A 26978-nucleotide genomic window follows, 5' to 3' on the forward strand; every position below is an offset into this window, starting at 1 on the left:
TTGTAAATTTGTATAGAGCTTAGAATTTGGATAGACCCTCTCCTACTTACATAGTTTATGCACGGCCCCTATACATAAATCTGCAAAGGACAACATGGCTACCAAACAACTCTGTAACAATATAAGTCGAAAGAACAACCCAACTTTAAAAGAAAGAAAAACACCAGATGGAATCAATAGAGATATGTCGCCAATCAACACGGTAACGACGTAACTAGAAAGAACAGCCTATAAATTAAAGAAGGACAAATCTCATATACAGTAAGCAGCTTTCACTCCCAGTAAACTATATAAGTGCAGCTAGAAGAACAGCCTTTTATGAAAAGAAAAGCTACAGTTTAGTAGTCAGAAAAAAAATAGTTAATTTGGTCCAACGATGCTGGATCTACCTTGCTAAGTAAACTGAACTGAATATCTAAAATCCAGTCCAGTTATACAATCTTGAAAAAAATATTCAGAAAACAATTTTAAGGCTCGATGTTCTGGAAACTGATCATCAAAATCAAAAGAAATCTAGTTGACAGTTTGGAAGCAAATCAATTCTGAAAAATTTTACTTGAAAGAACAGCCTATTATTCAAAGAAGATCAAATCCGCTATGGAGTTAGTTATTCGTCTGCAAATAAACTACGTAACACTCAAACTCATAAGAACAGCTTCTGATGAAAAGAAGGAAACATTTCTATAAAGAAATTAACAGTTTGGCTACCAAACAACTCTGCAATAGTACACGGTTGGAAACTGAAAACTGCACCAAATGTTTGAAGAAGTGTAGTTTGATAACCAGCACAATCGTTTGCCACCAGTTACAATCGTGATTGAGGCCAGCCAACTTTTAAAAGAAGGGAAAATGTCAGTTTAAAATACTTGTAGTTTTTATAGCCATAGCTATAAGTTTAAAAGAGCAGCTAGTTTAAAATATGGCAAATTTGTCTTTACTTGTCTTCTTAATTTCATTGCGTTTGCTGCTTTCGTTTTCACGAACCTTACTTTTGCATGAAGCACAACATACGGAAACCTAAGGAAAACGGAACCTATCTTAAACAATGTGCTTTCATTGTCATGCTATCTAAAACGAAGTAAATAAGAGCTATTTGTGTTTTATTTTTATATTTTTTTTACTCGTTACAAAAAGAAAACGGAAAAAATCGGTACCTAAATCGTCTGTTTGAGAATAGAATTAACATAGAGGCATCGGATGGAGAAGAGTATTCATACCTACACTAGTTACTGATTACCCTTTTCTAACTTATAACCATCTTCATCAACTTCTAATCGGTCACCACTTTTTTGGTGATCTTCTGAACGATTCGGGGTAATGGCCCTTTCGGGGTAGTGGCTTTCGGGGTAATGGCTTTCGGGGAAATGGCTTTCGGGGTAATGGGGTGGAGCCCAAGGACATAAGTCCTAGGCATGCAAAGGCCCTGATCGGAGTAAACTCTGCAGGAAGTGCAGGGAAGTAGAAGGCCATTTCACCAGGGAGTGCAACTCGGCTCCAAAATGCTTGATTTGCACGGCGAACAAGGGCCACATGACGAGCGGGCCTAAATGCCCAGGTACGCGAGGAGGTCGAAGTGCTAAGCGATAATGCAGGTTACACAATTAAACCTGAACCACTGTGAAGCTGCGCAGCAGTTGCTGTGGCAGTCAGTCTCGGAGTCTAGTACAGACATCGCCCTGCTAGCTGACCCCTACCGCATCCCACCCGACAACGGGAACTGGGTAGCGGATAAGGCTAAGCTAGCGGCGATCTGTAAAACCGGCCGTTTCCCGATCCAGGAAATAATTTCCAGGTCGCACGAGGGCTTCGCTATAGCGAAGATAAATGGGGTGTATTACTTACTGTAGGTACTTTTTGGTGCTTCCTGCGGGAATCAACAGAAGCTGAGATTTCCTCGTTCCTGTATAGTGGACGAATGCGCTCTCGCAGACTCCGGCAAGACTCGATGCACTTGACAGTTCTCCACTGATGCGTTCTCATCAAGAAATCAAAGAAGAATCACTGAAATTGAGAAGAAGCAGTTTATTTGTATAATTAGAAGAACTACTGGCTGGTGTTCGGAGGAAAACCTCAAACTTGCGCTCGAACGTGATTGGCTAAATGGGTTAATTTTTCCCAAATTTGCAAGAATTTGCTGTTGAAAATCAAATGTTGCAATTAGTGAACACACTTGTTGAAAGTATTTCCATTCGCCTAGAAATGACCGACTTATTAGCGCTCAAAACCTGACCACTTTTCGCGACATGATCGATTTTAGTTTTTTGAAATTGTACCACCCATCTGTTGCCGACAGACGCTATTCAACGTAAAAAGTATGTTTGCAAAAAAAAGGAAAATTGTTATTTAATTTGTTATTCACAAGTTTTATATTTGTGCGTTTTTATGTTAAACGTTCTATTTCAACTTGTTTGCCTTATTCAAATTAACATTTATAGCGCTCAGGTGGACTCATTGCATTCAATGTTGTTCTGATTGCAAACATTTAGGCTATTTCGGGCAACTATTAAGCACTAGAAAATAAACCGTTCCCTAACACGGACATCAAATGATTAAGGACAAGAAGTGAGACGTGGACTAGGCGATAAGGACTTTATTCGACCCTTTGCCAGAGCCGCGTCAATGGCATGAGACCGTGCAGCTCGACGGAGCCATAGGTGCGAGGCAACACCGCCCCTAAGGCTAGAGCTGCATGGCCGTACTTACCATTGACGCGCGGCCCGCTGGGGTTAGAAGCGCCCGGCGGAGGACGGCAGACTGTGGTAATGTAGAGAGGTTAACCCATTCGCAAGATATGGGTTAGCTAGGTCTGCAGTTTGCTCTGCTGGTCCTCTTCAGAAATTTCACACATCCGGAAGCAAACTCTGTACAAGCGACATGACACCGCTTCCAAAGTATCAAAAGGATCCTTGGCGACTACCTCATTTACAGCGAGGGATAGCGGCTCTATGGGGGGCCCAACAGCAATGAATACTAAGCAATTCAAAACAGTGACCGAGAGCGTTGAAGTCGAAGGTGAAGGGGAACTGAACCCGTTTGCGCGTGGTGGCTTGGCGAGATCGCCACCACGAGGGGCTGGTGCATCCACCAGCGACCCAGAAGCGGGAAGTTCAGCGAAAAGCGGTAAAGTGCCTGAGGAAGCCCAGATGACGGGTGCAGACCTCACGCGGGCGCTGAACCGCAATAGAAGCGGACTACCGAAGATGTTGGTAGTGGCCGAACAGCTGGATGAGCTGATCGGCTATACAAGTGATCGAAGCAACATCAGCAAGGATCAGAAGCAGGGCCTTCTGAAGTTGCACAAATCGCTGGCTCTGGCCAAAAAGGAGTTCGATCTCCTGGCAGAGGAGCGAAGTGCTGCCGACGCCAGCAAGGAGGAATGGTCCACGCAAACGGACAGCTTCCTCTTTGCGGGTAACGCGATGATGCAGCACGAGAGCATGCAGCTCGCCGGGGCCGTAGCGGAACGGTCAAGCCGCCCTAGGACCCAAGGAAAGTCGCGGCCCAAGAAGCGTCCGGCAGAAACGGGTGCGAAGCCGAAGAGGGAGGAAAAGAGCGCGGCCAGCGCGAATAACCAAGCTGCCAAGCCGGTTGCGAAGCGCACAAGGGTCAGGGAAACCAAGACCCAGCAAGCCAATCCCAAGAAGAGTGGTGGCCAACCGGACCAAGGGAAGGAGAACCGTGGATTACGGTTGGAAAGAGAAACAAGTTGAGAAAAGGGAAACCAGCCCGCAAACGTGAGCGAAGTGATGCGCTGCACAGTGTTCGAAATCGATGATTTTGCGATCAAAATTAAATAACTTTTTTTAGGTTGGTTCTAGAGGTTTGGCATGTTCTACAAAGTTTTCCTGCATGTTAAAAGGCATCTTCTGATAAAATGTAATTAATGATTAATCCCCCTAGAAGTGAGATAAAATTTTTATTTTTTCAAACAAATTTTTAGAGGTTTGACGTCTTTGGCAAAGTTGTAGCTCATAATAAGAGAAAAAACTTCGTGGAACATGCCAAAGCTCCATCTCTTACGGTTTTCGAGATATGGAGCGTTTTGTGCGAAGTACCCCTAAAACTAGTTTTTTCAGTGTAGCTCTAACAGATAAAATCCTACAGTTTTGTGACAGTTCTATAAACTTGTTCAGAACGTCAAAATACACATTTCTTCCGAAGACGTCAAGTCATTATATCTTAAAACAAAAAAGTTATAGGCAAATTTATCATATTTTAGGGTGTACTTTCACCTTAAGTAACTATTTCCGGCGCAAAATGGCGCAGATGGCTCAGTCGGTAGGTGAAAGATTAGACTTTTTACTATCTCTTGAGAATGGAAACCCTCGTGGGCAATAGTGGGAAAGGTGTTTTAAATACAAGGCAAAAACTTATTATTTTGCCTGTAATACAAGAAAAATAAATAAAAATAATAATAATCAAGATGCCCGCAGTAATTTTTACTGCATTGCGTAATTTACGGAAATATTTTACAACATTTTTGAGCATTGTTCATTGATGATTTTGAATTCATATTGTTAACTATCAGATGGTAATTTCTGATAAAGTTACTTTAAAATTAACTGTTTGAAGTTTTTTTCAAGGCAATATTCAAGTTATGTAGGGGAACGTTCAAAAACATTTGGGGGAGGGGGGTCAAGAAAAGTGTGACAGTACGTGGATTAGGTATAGGAAAATATCATGACAGAGGGGGGAGGGGGGGTCTAGAAATCCCAAAAAATGATGGGCGTAATATTTGAATCTTCCCTAGCGCAAGGAATATGAGAGAGGAAATATTAAACAGTTCAAGATGTGCATCAAAACACAGAGTAGATTTTTTCCATGTATTTATATTTGATGTTGTTTGGCATTTCAACTTCGGACACAGTATCGGAAAATATCAGGAGAAGCTTTGATTCGCCCGATAGCAAATTAACAGCTTTTTGGGTAATTCACGAGTTTCACTTTCAACTGGGGAGCAATTGAAATATATATTGCTTTGTTTTCATCAGAAAATAGTCAAAATGTGAATTGAAGAGTGCGAAATTACAACTATCTTAATAGTGTTTTAAAATATCGGAAAATTTATTGATTTTTTAATTTTATACAAAAGAGCACCATTTTCTGAGCCACTATATTTTTTCAGATTTTTAGAACTTTATTTCGGTACTTGAAATCAACTTCAAAGAGATTTTTCGATCAACTTTTGACAGCTGGACAACTGCTTGACAGCTCCGCCCAGTACAAAATGCGACAAGGGGTGATTCGACAAATCGCTCTCATACAAACTTTGTAATTGATTTTTAAATAGGGTCCCGGGCACTAAAATTAATGAAAATTTGAATTTCGGCTCAGTTTGGCATGCAGATTCAGAATATGGAAGGGTCTCAACATCGCTAAAGAAGCCAATTAGAACTGCGAAGGTATTTATCAAAATGCATTTACCATTCTAACCATTATAGCCATTCAATTGTATTGGGTAGGTAGTCAATAGTTTGAGCATATGTTGTCATAAGTTTGAAGAAATTCAAATACTTTCATTTAGAACTAGCTTTAGTTATAACTCTCGGATTATAACAATATTTCCTACTGATTTTTCAATTTTTACTGATAAAAACTCACTGTTTTCTGCAAAAACTTTGTAAAGATTCTGCCGGAAGCAACACCTTACCTTACCTTGTTGGCTACAAAGTAACTTTACTCCAATGCCGAGCGTATAGTAGAGCACCATCTTCGTCGGTCTTGGGCGATGTTCCTCCAGTTTCCCCGAACGTGTAGGGATCGTAGATCTTCTTCAACCGCGTGCAGCCAGCGAGTTCGCGGCCGCCCACGAAGTCGCCTACCTCTACCGGGTTCTCTGCTGAATATTGTTTTCGCTATTCTTTCTTCCGACATTCGCACTACGTGTCCACTGAAGTCTGCCGTATTTTATACGTTTCACAATATTCGCATCTTCGTACACTTGGTACAACTCGTGATTCATGCGTCTGCGCCACACTCCATTTTCTTGTTTCCCACCGAGAATTGTCCGCAGCACTATGCGCTCAAAAACTCCAAAAGCTTTTCGGTCTACCTCCTTTAACGTCCACGCTTCGTGACCGTAGAGGGCAACCGGAAGAATCAGAGTCTTATACAGAGCGAATTTTGTTTGCGTTTGCAAGTTACGGGACCTAAGCTGGCTACGCAATCCGTAAAAGGCCCTATTCGCAGCTGCAATACGCCTTTTCACTTCACGGGAAACGTCATTGTCACATGTCACAAGTGTTCCAAGATAAACAAATTCTTCAACAACTTCAAACACTTCCCCATCAATCACTACCTCAGCACTAACACCACTAGGCCTGCTTCTGTCTCTACCCGCTATCATGTACTTCGTCTTGGTAGAGTTACTCGTCAAGCCTATCCTCGCTGTCTCTCTCTTCAGAGGAGCATAAGCTTCCTCCACTGCCCTACGATCGATGCCGATGAGATCAATATCGTCCGCAAAACCGAGGAGCATGTGCGACCGTGTGATGATAGAGCCATTCCTCTGCACGCCTGACCTCCTAATCGCTCCTTCGAGTGCAATGTTGAACAATAAATTTGAAAGAGCATCCCCCTGCTTCAATCCATCCAAGGTCACAACACAGTGCATTAAAAATTACTGCGGGCATCTTAATTATATTTTTTTAAATATATTTTTACAGTAATACAGGCAAAATAATACGATGATTTTTCAATTTTTACTGATAAAAACTCACTGTTTTCTGCAAAAACTTTGTAAAGATTCTGCCGGAAGCAACACAGTGCATTAAAAATTACTGCGGGCATCTTAATTATATTTTTTTTATATATTTTTACAGTAATACAGGCAAAATAATACGATTTTGCCTTGTATTTAAAACACCTTTCCCACTTTTGTCCACGAGGGTTTCCACCCTCAAGAGACAGCAAAAAGTCTAATCTTTCACCTACCGACTGAGCCATCTGCGCCATTTTGCGCCGGAAATAGTTACTTAAGGTGAAAGTACACCCTAAAATATGATAAATTTGCCTATAACTTTTTTGTTTTAAGATATAAAGACTTGACATCTTCGGAAGAAATGTACATCTTGACGTTCTGAACAAGTTTGTAGAAGGTCACAAAACTGTAGGATTTTATCTGTTAGAGCTACACTGAAAAAACTAGTTTTAGGGGTACTTCGCACAAAACGCTCCATATCTCGAAAACCGTAAGAGGTGGAGCTTTGACAAGTTCCACGAAGTTTTTTCTCTTATAATGAGCTACAACTTTGCCGAAGACGTCAAACCTCTAAAAAAATTTTTTGAAAAAATAAAATTTTTATCTCACTTCTAGGGGGATTAATCATTAATTACATTTTATCAGAAGACGCCTTTCAACATGCAGAAAAACTTTGTAGAACACGCCAAACCTCTAGAAACAACCTAAAAAAAGTTATTTAATTTTGATCGCAAAATCATCGATTTCGAACACTGTGCGCTGTTCTTCAGAACCGAGCCAGACACGTACTGCGAGGTGCTGAGGGCCATGCGAGATAAAAATCGCCTCTCGCTACTGGGTGCGGATGTAAAAAGCATCCAGCGCAAAACACCTCCTACGAAGCACTAGCTCAAGAGGTTGGCCATAGACCTGTGCGCCGCCGCGCCACGCCGCCGCCGCCGACACTTTTTATCTCACGCCGACGCCGACCGAGGTATCGGCGGCGCGCCATACGCCGCTGTTTGTCACGCCGCCGATTTTCATTTTTCACGCCGGTGATCAGCGCACGGCCAAAATTAAGCTTACATAAAGTTGAGATAAAAAAAAATGTCACGATCACTATCATAAAAGTTTGATTACTATAACTGATTTCTCAACTCTTAGAACACACATTCAAATCTCTCCAGAAGTTTTTTCTTCCAGAAGCATTCAGTGATGCCTCCAGGAGATCCTCCTAGGATTCCTCCAGAAAATTCTACAAGGATGCCTCCAAGATAATTTTTTTAGAAGATCTCAGGAAGGTCTCGACAGAAGTAGCTTCAGAAATTTATTTAGAGAATTCAAAGATGCCTCCTAGAGATATATCAGAGATTCATCCAGAAGAAGATCCTTCAGGGATTCTCATAGGAGGTCCTTCAGAGATTAGTCTGAGAGTTCCTTCATGGATTCCTTCAGAAGTTCCTTCAGGAGTTTCTACAGGAGTGTCTTTGGGAACTGGTCCAGGAGTTTCCTCCAGGAGATCCTTCAGGAGTTTCCTCCAGGAGATACCTCCAGGAGATCCTTCAGAAATTCCTGGAATTTGTTCAAGAGTCTCTCCTGAAATTTCTTCGGAGAATCCTCTTGAAAATACTTCGGGATGTCTAGAGATTTTTTTTCAGAGATTCTTTCGGGAGTTCTTTTAAGGATTGCTCTACAAGTTCCTTCGGTGATCTCTCAGGGATCACCCTATAATAGCTCCAAGAGGACTCAGGGATGCCCCCAGGTGTTTATTAGGAATTACTTCAGAAGTTACCTAAGCTATTTCAACGGAAGTTCGTTCATGTATCCTTCCAGAAGTCCCTTTAAAGATTATTTTAGGAGGATTCATAACCTGGAGATCCATGAAGATACCCGTGAGAAGTTTCTTCATTAGTTCCTGCAGGAGGTCTTTAGAAATTAGTCCCCCATTCCATCAGAGATTTCTCCAGAAGTTTCAGGGATTCTTGCAGATGTTTCTTCAGAGATCCCTCCTGACTTTCATCAGGGATTCCTACAGAAGTTCCTTTAGAGAATCTTATACGAAGATCCAAGGATACCTCCAGGGGAATTCAGGCATTACCCTGGAAGTTTATTCAGGGATTCCTATATAAAAGTTCCTTCCAAGACTCCTTACCCAAGTAACACACTTGTCACCGAAGAGTCACGGCGGCGCAGGTTTTTGTTGCGCAGAAGTCACTGTGACTTACTTCTAACAAATAAACACTTACTTGCTAGAAGTAAGTCACAGTGACTTTTGCGCAACATAAACCTGCGCCGCCGTGACTCTTCGGTGACAAGTGTGTTACTTGGGTAGGGGATTTCACGAGAAGTTCCTTTAGGAATTCTTCCAGGGATCGCTCCTGGGGTTCCTTCAGATTGTTGGTTGAGATTGAGATTTTTCGAGGAAGACTCACGGATGCCTCCACCAGAGATTTCTCCAGAAGCTCAATCAGAAATTCTTACAGGAATTGCCTTAGGGAATCTTATAGGAGTTTCTTCATCAATTCCCTTAGGAATCTAACTAGGCATATCTGCAGGATATTCTTGAGGGATCGTTCATGGAGTTTCCACAAGAATTCCTCAAGGATTACCTTCTGGAAATCTTTAAAAGAATTCTTTAGAGAATATCTCCTGTAAATCCTTCCCCCTACACGGAAAGATCCGCTGAAAATCCTTCGAGGACTCTGCCTGGAAATCCGTTGGATATCCCTGCCGGAATACTTTCGAGCATTCTCCTGGAATCCCTGCATGATTTTTCGTGCAATTTTTTCGGGGATTCCTCCTAGACTTCCTTCAGTGGTTCTCCTAGACTTCCTTCGTGGATTCCTCCTGCAATTCTTTCGGGGATTCCTTCTAATATTCCGTCAAATTTCTTTGGTGATTCCTCTTAGAATTCCTTCGGAGATTCCACCTGGATTCCTTATGGAGTTTCTCCAGAGATTTTTCCTGCATTTCATTTAGGGATTCCTCTTGGACTTCATTCGGGGCTTCCTCCTAGAATTCATTATGGAATGTCTCCTGGAATTCCTTCGGGTATTCCTCCTGGATATCCTTCATGGATCCATCCTGAAATTTCTTCGGGGTTTCCTCCTGGAATTTCTTTGATGGTTTCTCTTAGAATTCCTTCGGAGATTCCTTCTGGATTGGTTCAGGTATTCATCATGGAATTCCTTCAGGAGCCTTTCTGAAATTCTTTTGGGGTTTTCTTCTGGAATTGCTTCATTGATTTCTCCTAGAATTCCTTCGGGGATTCCTCCTGGACTTCCTATGGGGATTCCTTCTGAAAATCCTTCGAGTATTTCTCTTAGAAATGCTGCGGAAATTCCTCCCAGAATTTCTGCAGGCGCTCCTCCTGGGATTTCTGCAGGGATTTCTCCTGTAATTTCTTCGGGGATTTCTGCTGGAATTCCTTCAGGAATTCTTCCAGGGATTCCTTCGGGTATTCCTGCTGGACTTCCTTCAGGGATTTCTCCTGGGCTTCCCTCGGGGACTCCTCCTGAAACTCCTTCAGGGATTCCTCCTAGATTTCATTCGAAGATTCTTCCTTAAAACCCTTCGGGAATTCCTCCTAGAGTTCCTTCGAGGATTTCTCCTGGAATTCTTTCGGGAATTCCTCCGGAACTTTTCTCGAGTATTCCTTCTGAAATTTCTTCGGGGATTCCTCCTAATATTCCGTTGGGGATTCCTCCTGAAATTTCTACGAGAATTTCTCTTCGAATTTCTTCGGGGATTCTTCCTGGAATTCTTTCGGGTTCGTTCTCCCCTTGGAATTCCTGCGGGAACTCCTCCTAGAATTATATCAGGGGTTTCTCATGGAATTCCTATGATGGTTCCTACGAGAATTCCACCTGGATATATTTCGATGATTCCTCCCAGAAATACTTTGAGGATTTCTTCTGGAATTTAAAAAAAAATCTGGAATTTCTTTGGGGCTTCCTCCTGGACTTCCTTCATCAAATCCTTCTGGGATTTTTCGGAGATTCCTCTTGATATTCCGTCGTGGATTCCTCCCTGAATTCCTCCGGGATTTCCTTCTGGAATTCCTTTGGTGATTTCTCTTTGATTTCCTTCGGAGATTCTTTCTGAAATTCCTTCAGAAGTTCCTCATGGAATAACTCCAGGATTCCTCCTGGAATTCTGTCGGTATTTCCTTCTTTAATTTCTTCGGTGATTTCTCCTAGAACTCCTTCGGAAATTTTTCCTAGTATTCGACGATTCTTCCTTCTTGAATCTCTTTGGAGATTCCTCCTGGACTTCCTATGGGGATTCTTCTTAGAATTCCTCCGGGGTTCCACTTTGAAAAATCAGCTTGTAATTCCTCCGAATATTCCTCCCGGAATACCTTCAGAGGTGCTCTCTCGGATTCCTGCAAGGATTTCTCCTGCAATTTCATCGGGGATTTTTTCTAGACTTCCTTCGAGGGTTCCTCCTAAAATTCATTGCAAGGTTTCCTCCTGGAATTCCTCCGGTTATTCTTCCTAAAATTCCTTCGAGAAGTTCTCCTGAAATTCTATCGGGGATTTCTCTTGGGATTTCTTTGGAGATTCCTCCTATAGTTATTTCGGGGATTCCTCTTAAAATTCCTTTCGGTGTTTCTCTTGAGGGGTTCTTCCTTCGAGGATTCTTCTTAAAATTCCTTGGGAACTCCCTCTTGGGATTCCTTTAGTGATTCCTCTTTGAATTTCTTCGGAGATTCCTCCTAGATTTTTTTCGGGAATCCTTCACGGATTTCCTCCGGGAATTCCTGTTAGAATTCCTCCGGGGGTTCTTCCTAAAACTCCTTCGGAGTTTCCTGCTGGAATACCTCATGGGCTTACTCCTGGAATTCCTTTGAGGTTTCCCCATGGAATTCATTCGGAAATACCTCTTAGTAGTCTTAGTCTCTCAGAAATTTCTCCTGGATTTTCTTCTCGCTATTTTTCGTTGATTCCTCTAGAAATCCGTTGGGGATTCCTCTCGAATTTGTTTTGAAATTCCCGCTGGGATTCCGTAGGAGATTACTCTTGGAATTCCTTTGGAAATTGCTGCTGTAATTCCCTTGGGATTCCCGTTTGAATTAATTTGGGGAATCTTCCTGGATTTCCTTCTGAAGTTCCTCGAATACTTCAATCAGGGATTTGTTCAGAATTTTCTGCAGGGAACTCTAAAAGAGATTCTTGAACCGCCAGAGATTCCTGCAGAAGTTTCTTCAGGGTTTCAAACAGCAGTTTCTGCAGAGATTAGTTCAGAATTTACTTCATGGATTGCTTCAGGAGTTTCTTTCAGGCTCCTCCTAGGATTCCATCTGAGATTCCTCCCTGAAATCATTAGGAGATTCCTTAGTGTAAATAGTGTGACCTTATTATCAAGTTTGATTGCTTCTGAAGGTTCTGAGACAACCAAACAAACAAAAAACTGTAGCAAAATCAATATTTTATTGCCCTTCACTCGCATTGGAGTAATTCAATATGCATTACTTTTGGAATACCGGTAATGTATCAATATTCCCTTCCAATTATAAATATTTGTTATCCCTAACCTCGAAACAGCCGCGAGTACTTCGGCTCCCCAAACTATTACACTGCAAAATATTTTTGCTGGTAATCAGCAAACTTTGCTGATTTTTGGCGTGCTGATTTCATTCAGCAATACAAATTACTGAGTATCAGCAATTATTTTTCAACTTGCTGAACCATTCAGCAATTTTGACAGTTGATCAGCAAAGTTGTGCTGAAATTCAGCAAAATGTTGCTGAAATTCAGCAATTTCTTTTGCTGATTTTTGGCGTGCTGAAAGCATTTCAAAAAATTTGGTGTGTAGTATTATGGCTGTTGACAATTTGAAAAATGTAAACAACGTAAAAACAAAAATGTTTAAATCATTTCGGCTCTGTTATGTCCATGTGGCGCCCGAGCCTTCCAAATAAACGAATAAGTAAAAAAAAATGTCTCAGTAGGTCTAATGGCAGTGATGGACCCGTACAGAAATAAAAAAGGTATTCATTCTAACGTAATAGTTAATGTCATCAATAATGGTCATGTTCTTTGCTTTGCCTAAAATGGTCAAATTTTGGTCACGCCGATTCACGCCGCCGCCGCCGCCGCCGAAAGCTGCCACCGGCGTGACGCCGATGACGCCGCCGCCGCCGGCCAAAAATGGCCCTCACGCCGCCGCCGAGCAAAATATAGTCGGCGCGCAGGTCTATGGCCACCACCGTCAGCACCGCGCTAATGCTGAGTGCGAAAAGCGAGATGTTTCCAACGTGTTGTAGGGTAAAAAATATAATTTGGGCATGCACGGCAATGTATGTGTTGTTCCGGAGAGCTAATTAAAGTAGATAGTTCTCAATATGGATTATTGAATCAAACTGACCCTATTCTGATGACCTACGTTGAAAATATGCTTAACAATTTACTTCAAAATTACCAAAAATGTAAATTATTTCACTAAAACCCTTCAAATGCACAGGTATGCAAGACGACATACACTTCACAGTCACATACAATTTTCACCCCAAAACCGTTGAAATAATAATTGTAAGAAATTTAGATGCCTTATTGTAATGAAAAATGTTCAACAAAGAAGCAATAGGCAGCCAATCTCTTAACATTCATCTAGAAAGCTTAAAATAGGAGGTGTCCAAAATACATTGCATGTTTTCTACTGGTTAGGGTAATTCATGTATTTTGGACAGTCAGAGGACAACGTTGGAAAAATCATCCCCTAGCTTCCTTAGAAAGCAATAGATTATTTTGCAAAGTTACTAATACGCTTATAATATAATTGTACTTTGCGTTCCTGGTGACAAACACCTTAACGAAAGCATTTTAAGTTGAGAAAATCACAATTTCCACTCGCCTGTAAGAATTGCATTTTGGACACCGAATATATGTTTTGGACACCCTCAGGTATATATAATTTGGACAGGGCAATTATCTCAATGTTTGGCTATGAATACTGCTAAATCATGGAAGTAGCATAAATTAACTAATAATTTCTTGCAAATAATCAAATTTCTCCGCTTAACAGGCATCTATTTTGATCAGAGCGTTCATGATTAACAAAAATTTTAATCATGATTAATCATTGATGATTAAAATTCCAACTTTGGTGATTATTGATTATGATTAATGATTAATTTGATTTTTGGGATGATTAAAGATTATGATTATTGATTAAAATTGGTTTTATCTGCGATTATTGATTATGATTAATGATTAAAAATGGCTCATTGATTAAAAATCATGATTAATCATGATTAATCTATCACAAAAAATGGAAATGATTAAAATATATTTATTGTTTAACATGTTTTTGAAGTTTCAAAAGATACCTTCTATCTCTGTCCGGGAGATTTTTGAAAAAAGAATCATGAATAATATTATTAAGAACAGCATTTGAACCAATTTAAATTGGATCATATATTTTACATGATGAATCATTTTTTATGATAAATGATTAATGATTGATTGATATTTTTTCTTATGATTATGATTATTGATTAATGATTAGATTGCAAAAACAGTGTGATTAAGATTAACGATTAATGATTAAATGAGATATTTTTGTGATTATGATTAATGATTTTGATTAATCTTAATCATTAATCATTAATCATGATTAAATTTATGATTAATCATTAACGCTCTGATTTTGATTACTATTGCAGTTTTTGGTAAAATTGAGGAAACATCGCCAGACCCACAGAATACGCCTCCAAGTATACAATCGCACAGCACCCCATGTAGTTTGTCAGATCACTAAAATATATTACCGTGATTTCGGATGAAATTGATCACTTTTCGCAGTTTTTTTTGCGTCTAATTTTTGAATGTTTGTCGATATGGTTAAATTCAATACTTTAAAACAAGTGTATTATAATAAATATCATTTTAAATAAAAAATCAAAAATTTTACTTTCGGGGTGAAATTGATCAGTCAGTGAAGAAATGCCGTTGTAAATGCTGAAAATTATTTTTCCATCTAAATTAACCACCCTAGAATGCGAAAAGCTTTGCAAAACTGTTACAAGTTTACTAAATTTTTAATTATTTAAGTTTAAAGTTTAATAAATCGATAGAAAACGCCCAAAAGTATGCAATTTTCTCACTAATTATGTGTATCAATATTGTACTTCAGAAAAAGTGCAATTTTATGCATAAATTACAATATTTATAGAACTTTTGAAATCGGGTTTAGCGAATACTTGGCAGCTATAAACATTCATTCGAACATTCATAACATGTATGATACAACTACGATAACAAAAGTTTGGAAGTATCTATAAAGATCGCCTAACACAGTGCAGGTAACGCAGCTGACCCTGAACCACTGTGACGCAGCGCAGTAACTGTTGTGTCTGTCAAGTAGTTGCGGAGTGGGGGACGGATATCGCCATCCTAGCGGACCCATAATATGTACCCAACGGTATACGGCAACTACCTACGGGGACTTCGTGTTCGCTATGTGCCTCCGCGTTTGACGATCGAGCAGTTCACGCAGATGCTGGAGTTTATGAGTGGCTCTTTATCGATCCTGCTATCCAAACCCTTGTCGATTTTTGGGAAACGTGCCGTCAAATATCTAAAGGCATTCGCAACGAGTCTTCTCACTTTTGACAAAAATAGTAGCGAGTTCATTCCAATTCATTGGAAAAAAATACGGTTTCATCACTGTTTCTGACAACCGAAAAGCAGAATCACTATTCAACAGAAATGGCACGTCAACTTCATTAATGGGTTTCGAATACTGTTTAAGAAAAGAGTCTTGAACCTCTTGTTTCACCTTCGAACTCTCAAATATTTTAGATTCGTTACATCGTCCAGGGCTTCCAACGCTTATATACTGAAATCGATACCTAAAAGTTATGATTGAGAAATAACACTGTAGAGTACTTAACAAAGCGAGCGTGCCAGAACATCATCGGACTTGTCGAAACTAGAACGCGCACCATCAGCAAGTATACACTATGCTGATGAAAGCAAAATACCATCCCCCACAGCCGCACGTCCGCATGCGACTGGGGGGGATGGAAACATCTGCCTAGCGCAGATGAACACACAAGAACACCATCAAGAATACTCTCTATCCTTCCACAGAAAGTGATAAGTGACAAAATAAGGATACCAAGATGACCCAATACTTCACCCTCCGTGCGAAAGAAGGTGGAGAAATCGACCCATGGGCCATCGATGCAACCATCGAAGCATTTGAGCTAAAAATTCGTAGATACGAACAGAAAAAGAATGATGAATACCTCATCACTACGGAGGATAGCGAGACGGCCGAGAGACTGGCAACACTGATCAGGATCGACGATGGAACCTATGTCGAGGTCAGTAAACACGCCTCCCTAAACGGGAGCAAAGGCGTGATTAAATGCCCGGCCATCCGAAATAAGACCGAGGAAGTAATCCAAAAGCATCTCGAGGCGCAGAAAGTCACCTGGGTACAGACCCGGGGGGAGAACGGTACGTTCGTTCTCACCTTTGACCTCCCTCAGCCGCCGAAGGAAGTGAAGGTCGGGGCGCTAACGGCGAAGGTGGCCACGTTTTACCCCCGGCCTATGTTATGCAAAAACTGTTACATATACGGACACACGGCCGGGGCATGCCGCAACAACGCGGCATGTCCAGAGTAACCACATGAACTTTAGCAATAAAATAGTCTCGCACTAAATTTGGGAGACCCGGTAGTGCCCCGGAACCTGTTCTGGTACCGCATCGAAAGTAACCAAATGTACCATGCGGCACATTGAATTTTGTTTTTTTTTTTAAGAACTGAGGAACGGTTAATTAAAAAATAAGACTACCGATAGGGCTGCACAACCAGCGTTTGATGCTTCGCCGGAACTACGAAAGGAAGTAAAATCAATTCAAGCGATAAATATGTGTAAGAGAACAAAATCTTGACATATTAAACCCACATACAAACAGACGTCTCACTATACTCACTACCTATCGTTCTTGTTATCAACGGTCAATAAAATATAGCCTAAAATGTGCAAAAAAAAAAAACTTTGTCGAAGACCGCAAAGTAGTCTGTGATTGTGTAAAAAGTTATATCTTAGCTTGTTAGTATCGTCTTGATATTGATCAGTATCCAGTGCTAGTGAAGGTGTTCAAGCAGTCAACTGAGAAATCTGATATTATTCAGCTGAACATAACGTTGGACTATGTGCCATCGTAAGTTTTCAATTTAATGATGGCTCTGATAAAATGCTTGCTTTTAGAGTTGTGTACAGTTAGAGTTGTGGAAAGAATCTTTGCATATGGATCCCTCTGACACCGTAACTGGACTGAGAATATGACGCCAACATTTCCGAGAGGATGACTTCCAAACAGTTAAGTCTGTATACCTTAAACCAAATGCTGTTCCAAGTCGCAAAGTGAAGAAGCTTGTCAAACACCCCCGCAGGTTCACATTTCAGTAACAAATTTTGAAAACGACGTATAATCAATGGTGTAGTATTGATTATACGTCGTTTTCAAAATTTGTTACTGATTTCACCGAAGCAAATTATTATCTAGGAGGGAAATACCTCAAGGCAGATGCGATACCCACTGAGAACCTTCCAATGAGTCAACGATTTCAAAATCTAGTTGTTTATCACGTAAATCGAATCTCCTTTCGAAAAGCGAAAACTGATATGCGTGAATTTTAATTTTGCATGAGTGCAACATTTATTTCCAAAATTTTACACCGTATTATGCATAAAAAAATGAGAATACTCTCAGTCGTTTTAATTCACATTTGTAAGGTTCTCGTACTGATTGCATGGCTTTTATATGGCCCAAAGTCACCCCCAAAACGAAATATTTGTACTACAGCTTGAGTAAATAAGTTTTTCATGCAAAATAACATGTTCGGTTTTCAGCTGTTTTCTGCTGGGCATTTTAAAACAACGATATTGTACAGTACGCCTAACCATAAAATTCACATCAAGTTTTCTTAATAGAAAATTGACTAAATGTGACTTTTTTCTACATTGGATGGTCAACGCAAGTTATATTTACCGTATACCATCCACTTTTTGATAATCACTTTGATAAATTTTAGTATTTTGAGTGAAACATCTTTCTTGATTTTTGGCCCAAAGTTACCCCCCAGGCCCAATGTCACCCCGACTGGCGGTAAAACGAATATTAGCTCCAGCGACACCATGTTATGTGATGACACTGATGGTGTGTGAAAATCACCATGTTATGTGATGAGTGCGTGAAAATAACAGAACAACCAGAAAATAACAGTACAGAACTTGGTGTTGCACATGATCAATCAAATATCAAAGACTCTTCTGCAGCAGCCGATCATCCCTCAGAGGTTGAAAGCCATCTATACACTAAACCTGCTGCAAACAAATAACCATCCGATGTGGAGTCGATGTACCCTAACAAAGCAGCAGGATGTGAATTCGATGAAATTTGGAGGCTGTTCGAGTCCGTATGAAGTTGATCATCAATATTAACTTCTTTTCTCGATCAGCCTAGATAGCTGTGTAGTGTCGGTAGCGATTGTCTCAATTGGCTAAGAATAACACTACGGACCGCCTGTTCCGGTGGTAAGAATCCACCAACAGGTGACCCCTAATTCATGGTGTGATGCGGCTTTATGCTTACCGTGCCTAGGAATGAATGGCTAGGGGGGTCTAATAAAAACCTAACCACTAACGGAGCCTGTGGAGTACCAGGGCGCCCTCCACAGTATTACGCCCTTACTGCGCTAACCGGAGCAATGGTGCAGTGGACCTTGTGTTTCTCCGAGACAATCAGTTGCCCTTCTTTAGTCTCACTTGAGGCTAAATAAGGGCGGGATTATGAAGATGTTGTTAATTAGTTTAAATTTTCACCTATATGGTTTCGCATTATGCGATTTACACAGTGTATTCTGTGTATCCTCGCCTTTGGCGTTTTCCAATCGATACCGATTTGGTTTTATTGTTGCTGTTCTTTGTTGTGCTGCTGTTGCGAAGAGTTTAATCTTACCTAGTTTGGGTAGTGGCTACGGTTAGGATAGCTCAGATCAATCTTCAGCATAAAAGAACAGCAACGATCAATCTTTGCAGACTTATGCAAAATGGTACAGCCCAAGTGGCCTTGGTACAAGAACCTTACTTTCGTAAGGGAAATTTCTATCTAGGAAACCTTGTGAACCCGGTGTTTGCCACTTTCAGTAAACATGAAATGGCAAACTCGCGTGTCATGCCTCGAGCCTGTGTGCTTGTCAACAACGCAATAGTTGCTACACTCATCTCTGAACTAACCACCAGAGATGTATGTGCTATCACAATTGATGTATCTGTTGGAAACCTCAACAGGAAATACGTCTATTGTTCTGTGTATTTACCACATGATGAACCATCCCCTACGGATGCTTTCAAACAAGTCATCGCATACTGCACTTCAAAAGGCCTTCCGCTAATTGTTGGCAGTGATGCTAATGCTCACCATATCATCTGGGGCAGCTCAGACATTAACTTGAGAGGCTCCAGTTTGATGGAGTACTTAAGTAGTACAGATCTTGCATTACTTAACATAGGCAACCGCCCAACCTTCATGGTATCTGCTAGAGAGGAAGTGTTAGATATAACGCTTTGCTCTAGCAGAATTAGTCACGAGCTGACCAATTGGCATGTGTCAGATGAAGAATCTTTATCTGACCATCGCTATATCTTTTTTGAACATTTAAATGTTACTTCGCAAACATTGCGTTTCAGGAATCCTCGGTCAACAAACTGGGATCTTTATACTGATTTGGTTGCAGCCAAATTTCATGGATATTCACCATCCATTGACACTCCAAGTGATTTAGATGATGCCGTTGATACTACAACGACCTTCATCATGGAAGCTTTTGAAGAAGCATGCCCTCTACGGTCTGTGAAGATCACAAGAGGAACCCCTTGGTGGAACTCTGATCTGGCGAAACTCAGGAAACAATGTAGAAAGAGTTGGAACAGACGACGTTCGGCTGGTTCGGAGGCTTTTAGGTCGGCTCGCAAGGCCTACAGGAAAGCTCTCCGGTCTGCTGAACGATCCGGCTGGAAAAACCTTTGTACAAATGTTTCCAGCTTGAGTGAAGTCAGTCGGTTAAACAAAATCCTTGCGAAATCTAAGGATTTCCGGGTGAACGAACTTCGTTTGCCAAATGGCGATCTGACTTCCTCTGATGAGGAAGTTCTGGAATGCTTATTCAGCACACACTTCCCTGGATGTGTGGATATTACATCTTCGGATGATCCTGATGTCTTTTCTTGTAGTTATGATTCTTTAGCTTCGGCTCGGAGTATTGTAACTATAGAATCGATTGAGTGGGCTCTTAATAGCTTTACTCCTTTCAAATCTCCTGGGGCAGATGGGATTTATCCTATTTTGCTTCAGAAGGGATTTGATTATTTCAAACATGTTTTGAAAAAACTACTTGTTTGCAGTTTTGCTACAGGGTATATTCCCAAATCCTGGAGGGATATTACTGTAAAGTTTATTCCGAAAGTGGGTCGTGCGTCGTATGAAGAAGCAAAGAGTTTCAGACCTATCAGTTTGACCTCTTTTCTTCTGAAATGCTTAGAACGCATTGTGGATCATCATATCCGTGATGTTCATCTGGCCAACGTGCCTCTTCATGTGAACCAACATGCCTACCAATCTGGTAAGTCCACTGTGACTCTTTTACACAAGGTTGTTTACGATATCGAGAAAGCATTCGCTCAAAAGCAATCTTGTTTGGGTGTTTTCTTAGATATCGAGGGTGCCTTTGACAACGTGCCTTTCGATGCCATATTGGAAGCCGCACGGAGTCATGGTATATCTCCAATGATTTCCAATTGGATTCACCAAATGCTCAAAAACCGATATCTCTTCTCGACATTGCGTCTAGCAGGGATTAGGAAATTGAGTGTTTGTGGATGCCCCCAAGGGGGAGTCTTATCACCGCTTTTGTGGAATCTCGTAGCAGATACGCTATTGAGGCAACTCAATAATAGCGGTTTTCCTACTTATGGTTTTGCCGACGACTACCTAACATTGTTAGTTGGTATGTGCATCAGCACCCTTTTCGACCTGATGCAAAACGCCCTTCAGGTAGTTGAGGGTTGGTGTCGCCAATATGGCCTTTCGGTTAATCCGAGTAAAACATCTATTGTTCTTTTCACGGAAAGGCGAAACCGTAATGGCGTTCGACCTTTGCGTCTCTTTGATTCTGAAATCGATGTGACTGAACAGGTAAAGTACGTTGGAGTCATTCTTGATTCCAAGCTTTCCTGGACACCTCACATTGAGTTCAGAATCAAGAAAGCTTGTATGGCCTTCGGGCAATGCCGGCGTACTTTTGGTACAACTTGGGGTCTAAAACCCAAGTATATCAAATGGATTTACACAACTGTGGTTCGGCCAATATTGGCTTATGGATGTCTTGTGTGGTGGCAAAAGGGTGAAGTGAGAACGGTCCAATCAAAATTAGGCCATCTCCAAAGGATGTGCTTAATGGCGATGTCTGGAGCGTTCTCTTCAACTCCTACGGCAGCGCTAGAAGTTCTCTTTGACGTTGCCCCACTACACATTCATCTCAAACAAGAAGCCCTTTCTTGCACTTACTGGTTACGGGTACTCGGTCTACTAGAGGAAACTCCTGTGAACCGTAGTTCAACACACACCTCGTTGTTTCCACTTTTGGTGAATTGGGACAAAATTGTCCTTGCTCCAAGTGATCTTACAATTGCTTGTAATTTTCCATATAGGACATTTTCCACGAAATCCCCTTCCCGGGAAGAGTGGACATCTGGTTATCTGGAAAGAAGTATTTCAGACGGCATCGTATGTTACACTGATGGCTCCCTTCTCGAAGGTCGAGCAGGTGCTGGTGTTTATTCTCGTGAGCTAAGGCTGTATCAGTCTTATTCACTTGGTAGACACTGTACCGTTTTTCAGGCCGAAATCTTTGCTCTTATGTGCGGAGTGCAATCAGCACTTCAGCAGCACGTAATGGGCAAAGTAATATACTTCTGTTCAGATGGCCAGGCTGCTATTAAAGCACTTGCTTCGGCCAACTCCAGGTCGAAGATAGTTATCGCTTGTCGAACTCAAATCGAGGAGCTGAATTCAGCAAACGCTGTTCACCTTCTATGGGTACCTGGTCATTCTTCCATCGCTGGAAATGAATTGGCTGATGAGTTAGCTCGCTCTGGAGCATCACATGACTTCATTGGCCCTGAGCCAGCTATTCCGATATCGAAGTGTTGGATTAAGCTTCAGATTCACACCTGGGCTGTCACTCAACACATACAATATTGGAATAGTTTGGAGTCATGTCGTCAAACCAAATTGTATAGTGCTGAGCCATCTCTACGGGTGGCGAAGTATCTAACTAATCTGTCTAAGCAGAATTGCAGCATGCTGGTCAAAGCATTGACTGGCCACTGCCGACTCAGCTATCACATGGCGAATATTCAGCAAGCTGATTCATTTGCCTGTGATAGCTGTGAATCCGATTATGGAACTTCGTATCATTTGATATGTAACTGTCCAGTTTTCGCGCAACTGCGTTTCCGAGTATTCGGTAAACACTTATTAAGTGAAACTGACTTCAGAAACCTGAATCTTCAGGATATTCTGTTGTTCTTAACCCGCTGTGGTAAAGAGCTATAGGCTCTCTTTCGTTTTATGCGTTATTACAGTGCCCTTTTCAGGGCGCTGTTTGAACCCATTGTGGTACGCTTGTGCGTTAGTACCCTCTTCCAGGGTATTTTTCCTATTTCCCTACCTGCCCCTATCCCCATCCAAATCCTTTTTCCTTCCTTTTCCCTCAGGTAGATGATGAAATAGGCTGTTATTTTGGCGATGGCACAAATGTCCCAAATGGAGGATAACGTGCCTCTGGAGCCGGCCTTCTGATACCATACCCCCCAGGCCCAATGTCACCCCGACTGGCGGTAAAACGAATATTAGCTCCAGCGACACCATGTTATGTGATGACACTGATGGTGTGTGAAAATCACCATGTTATGTGATGAGTGCGTGAAAATAACAGAACAACCAGAAAATAACAGTACAGAACTTGGTGTTGCACATGATCAATCAAATATCAAAGACTCTTCTGCAGCAGCCGATCATCCCTCAGAGGTTGAAAGCCATCTATACACTAAACCTGCTGCAAACAAATAACCATCCGATGTGGAGTCGATGTACCCTAACAAAGCAGCAGGATGTGAATTCGATGAAATGTGGTACCCTCCAGAAAAGCAGTCAAAAGACTTCAGCGGCCAGGTTGTAGCATGGTCATTTTTGTGTAAATATTATTTTAAGATTTATTAAATAAATTATATAAAATGTACATAAATTGTATAATAAATTAAATGTATTTTCATGTTCTTCAATGTTAATTTATTATTCGTGTTAATTTATTTTTCAATTCAATTTATTGTTTTCATTGTCAAATGTACTAAATTTCAAAGTCCACTATAAATGTTTGCGATATTCAATGTCACCATTCGAAATGACATGCACTTCAAAACCGCATACAACTTACATGCAAGTCGCCTTCACTCAAGTCTAATACATGTAAATACGATTCCTGTCGTTCTATCCACTACACCACGAAACCCGAATAATCTCGAGGTTCAATGTTCAAGCCCGAACTCTTTCGTTAAAAATAGATCGGGTATTTTAAAATAGATAGAGCGATACAGATCATTCAGATGGTATGGAAACGAAAGAGATAGCGATCCTATCGGTTTTCATTCGTGGTTGATGAGAATGGACTACCCGCTTGGCGCACACCCACAGTTGATCAGCAGGAGTAAATCAATTTTATTTTGTATGGTGAAAGGCATCTAAACTTGAATTACTTGAAATAGGAAGCTTTTACTGAAAAAAATATTTGGTAGGCTTAATAGTAGTCACCATTGTGCACAACCACTACCAAATATTTTTTTCGAATAATGTATTCCACTTCGATAAATTTGTCTTTAGATGCTATTCGCCATACAATATTTTTGCGATTTACTTTTAGCGATTTTTCGCGCATAGAAGCTAGCGCCACATTGGTCGATGCGGAGAGTAGGAAAACAGCCGATGTAGTTAATTCATTGTCGTTTAAAAAGATCGTAAAATTATTTCGGTAATTTTACGTATTTCCGGCCACGAAGTCTTGGGATCCGACCTTATCTGAGGACTTACAGAACTTCTACTCGTCCATTTTGACCAGCACCGTGGAAGAGGCGGGAGTGCGTGTTCTAAGTTTAGTGTCGCGGTGTGTTTAATTGAGTATGTTATATCAAATGTGAGAAGTCTTTAAGATTGAATTTAATGTTAGTTTGGCTTTACTTTGGCTTAAGGTTATTGAACTGGCGTTAGCCAGTTCAATAACCTTTGTCAAGGGTTACGTGCGGTCAAGATAGTTCGTGTGTGCGTGTATGTGAATAAGAAAAGGGTATTTGTGAAATTTGTTGTGTGGACTAAACTTTTTGTTAAACGTGTCGAACAGCCGTTCGACGGCTTTTTATTCAGGATTCGATCCACGGCCGAAAGCTCGGCACATCGCACCTTTTCGCTAAACGCGCTCTCGACCCCACGTCGCAGTGTTCAAAAGCCCCGGTTTGAGGGGAAAGCCGGAAGGGAACAACCGTTCCGACAGAGCGGCCAAACCACGTTTTTCTTCGGTGTTCATGAGGTAGACACCGTACCCACCAAGCCATCGACGACCCCCATCGTCAGATCCGCCATCAAGCAACTTTTTCGGTGAGCGGAACATTCACCACCGGAGGCGGCCGGAATCCCACGTTTTCCACGTTGGCCATGTGGTAGTCACCTTACCGACGAAGCCATCGACGACCCTCATCGTCATCAACAACAACAAGCAACTGCGCCGGTGATCCGGTCCGTTTAGCGACCGGCACCGAGAATGGCGCACTTTCCAAACCGCCGCGCATCGTACGCATTTGGTGCGATCGTCGCAATACCACCAGCGAGGATGCGCTAAGAATAGCATTCTGCTTTGCCAAACCGTCCGTCGACCGCCACACCGTCGCTTCTTCTTTGTCGACGGCATTCATGATGAGTAGCTGAAAGGTACCGTGAGTAGACAAACAAAAGCCAATCAACCATGCGCATGCGTTAAACTCTACACACACTAACCGAGCTCGGAGAAGATTCTTGTTCGATAAATGTCGACAGATCTAAATTAGATTAGCAACAAATTAAAACCGCACACACGTAGGGAAAGCCAGGAAGAAGACAATAAGTAGCATGGAAAGGAACATGCGTTAATAAACCTTGGTTATCAAATTTGGAATACATGTTTCGTTAGTTTTTTTTTTTTGTTACCTGTTGTACCTTGAAACATGCTGCGTTTTTGTAAAATGTTAGTGCTTTCCCTGTAACAGTTTTTTGGTCTTCGAGATTTCTCACGTTTGCGTCGTTCTTACCTGTTTTTTATAGGTAATTCTTGCCTGGGAAATCAGTCTCTCCACTCACGTGTCCGAAGCTAACAGGAAAATTTGAATTTGTGAGTTCTTCCAATGTTGATACTCGTGAGTGGTGTCTTTGTGAGTTGGTAGAACGACGGTTAACATCAACAATATTTTGAAAATCGCTTAAGGCGACCTCTACAAGTGAGATATCTCGATTAGCCGTACTTTTGAGTTTTCTGTATCGTCCCTAAATCGCTATTTGGTCTCTCATAAAACAAACCCGCCCTGAGGTTGGGTTTCTTGCCGGGCAAACATAACTCGACAGACGGTCCTCTTCGGAGGTGGCGCTTAAGCCGTCTGTTTTCGGAGCCAGGGAACGAAGCAGAAGACGGGAAAACTCTTAGCCGCAATTCGCGTGCTACAAGGTAGTAGCACATGATCTTAAATGACGTGACATGATTTTTCCTGATCTGCTTATTACAGATCAAAACGTAAATACTTGGACTAGCATTCCAAGTCTTGAGCTTTTACAAGAAATTTGCCTTTCAGTACAGAAACTAGAAACAGTGTATCCGAGAAAATGGGCGATGCATCCAACAGATCGTGTGATCCTCACGTTGGCTAAAATCAAGCAAAACTTATCATTTGCGGCAATGGGTACCTTATTCCGTATTCATTCTGCAACAGTTGCCCAATATTTTTCTCACACTGTTCATATGCTAGCAGAAATTCATTCAATCCAGCAAAATATCCCTTTGTGTTTTAAAGATAGTTTCTCTAACGTAACAATAGTTCTTGATTGCACAGAAACACCAATAGCAACTTTTAAATGTTTAAATTGTCGAGGTTCCACCTACTCCCGTCCACGAGAACGGCTAAGTTTTTAATAGGGGTCACTCCAGCTGGCCTAATTTTGTATTGCAGCAACGCTTATTCGGGAAAAGCATCTGATAAATTTATTTTTAATCATGGAAAATTTATCGAACAATTAAAACCACATATCGACGAAGTAATGACCGATCAGGGTTTCGCAATCGATACAGAATTGTCCACGAGGGGAATCAAATTGCACATTCCTCCATTGTTGTGCAATAATCGATTATCACCTAGTGGAGCACGTCTAAACGAGGCAATTGCAAAAGCGCGCATTCACGTGGAAAGAACTATCCAGAGAATCAAAATATTTGACATGTTCATGACACGATTGATGCAAATATTTTAGGACACATAGATGACATAATGTCAATAATATGCGGAGTGGTTAATTTGAGTAATCCAATTCTACGCAATAACAAGTTTTAAAATGTTGGAAATTAAGCAGAACTTCCGTAATTAGTTGTTTTATAAATTGACAAGTTTTAAAATGTTAACAGTTAAGCAGGTAGCTCGTAAGTTGTTATGTTTTCAAGCTGTTTATATAGGTCACTATCAATAAAAGTGGTAGTACTGTTCCTTTTAATTCCACTAAGAATTTGCATCCTTTGACAGATATGTACTTCGACCTCGTCGTTTTAATTGTCTCGTACTTGCCTCAATGTTATCGTTCTGGATCGCCAACGCCATGCTATTTTATCTCACAGGTGGGAACGCCTATCTTAATATAGTATATTATAACATTATGTTACGTGGTATAGACACCGACGAAGTATAGATTCTACTGTTCCTCGCGACCCCCTGAATGAAGGCTGGCAACCCACCAGCAAACCCCCACACCTCCCCCCGGGGGGTTAAGACTTACAATTTGGGAAACCATGGTATAGAACGTAGTCTGAACAGATTATTAGCGTGTGTGTTGAGCTGCACACAAAGTTGTAAATTTCACCTCATATGATAAATGAAAAAAAAAAAAAATATTGCGGAAATTCGATTGCAACAAAAATTGCTTCATAAATTTGTGTT

General features: G+C 41.1%; 1 pseudogene; it reads left to right on the forward strand.

Annotated features, from left to right (window-relative positions):
* The first annotated feature begins 15806 nt into the window (after positions 1 to 15806).
* On the forward strand, positions 15807 to 26458 carry LOC134285507 (uncharacterized; annotated as a pseudogene).
* Positions 26459 to 26978: the final 520 nt, after the last annotated feature.

The sequence above is a fragment of the Aedes albopictus genome, chromosome 1 (assembly GCF_035046485.1).
Source record: "Aedes albopictus strain Foshan chromosome 1, AalbF5, whole genome shotgun sequence".
Classification (NCBI taxonomy): domain Eukaryota; kingdom Metazoa; phylum Arthropoda; class Insecta; order Diptera; family Culicidae; genus Aedes; species Aedes albopictus.